Raw genomic sequence first — 494 nt, 5'->3', positions numbered from 1 at the left:
CAGTAAGGAAGCATGCTGCGACAATCTAGACATGTCCGTGGAAGCGCTCCAGGAAGTGAAGCGCTTTTTAGGGGCGTCCGGGGATTTTAGATTATTTTGACGAGTTGAGAGAGATGCCGTATATGTGACGGATTAATTGTGCTCTCTTGATAATTGGTTTGAAGGCAACGCTGACTACAGCAAACTGAACCGCTGAAAGGATGGACAGCTTTGCTGTGTTAACCCCAGACAAGACAGCGTGAAATGGCCACAGAGATATTTTTATCACTTACATTTTTTTTTATAAAAAGAAGATTACACCATTTCCCCATCCAACTATTCATAATATTACTTAATATATATATAATATATTAATATATACAATGGTGCAATGCCACCAAGCATTGACAAAGGTTGTCATTGAATGATAATTAACTGCTAACTGATTAAAGTCACCTGTTGCTTGTGACCCAGATCAAATACTATCATTAAATGGGGGTCACAGTGACTCAGAA

The sequence above is a fragment of the Notolepis coatsorum genome (genome assembly GCF_963971535.1).
Source record: "Notolepis coatsorum genome assembly, chromosome: 5".
In the NCBI taxonomy this organism is placed as follows: domain Eukaryota; kingdom Metazoa; phylum Chordata; class Actinopteri; order Aulopiformes; family Paralepididae; genus Notolepis; species Notolepis coatsorum.
The sequence above is the reverse complement of the archived record's forward strand: the minus strand, read 5'-3'. Positions refer to the sequence as shown.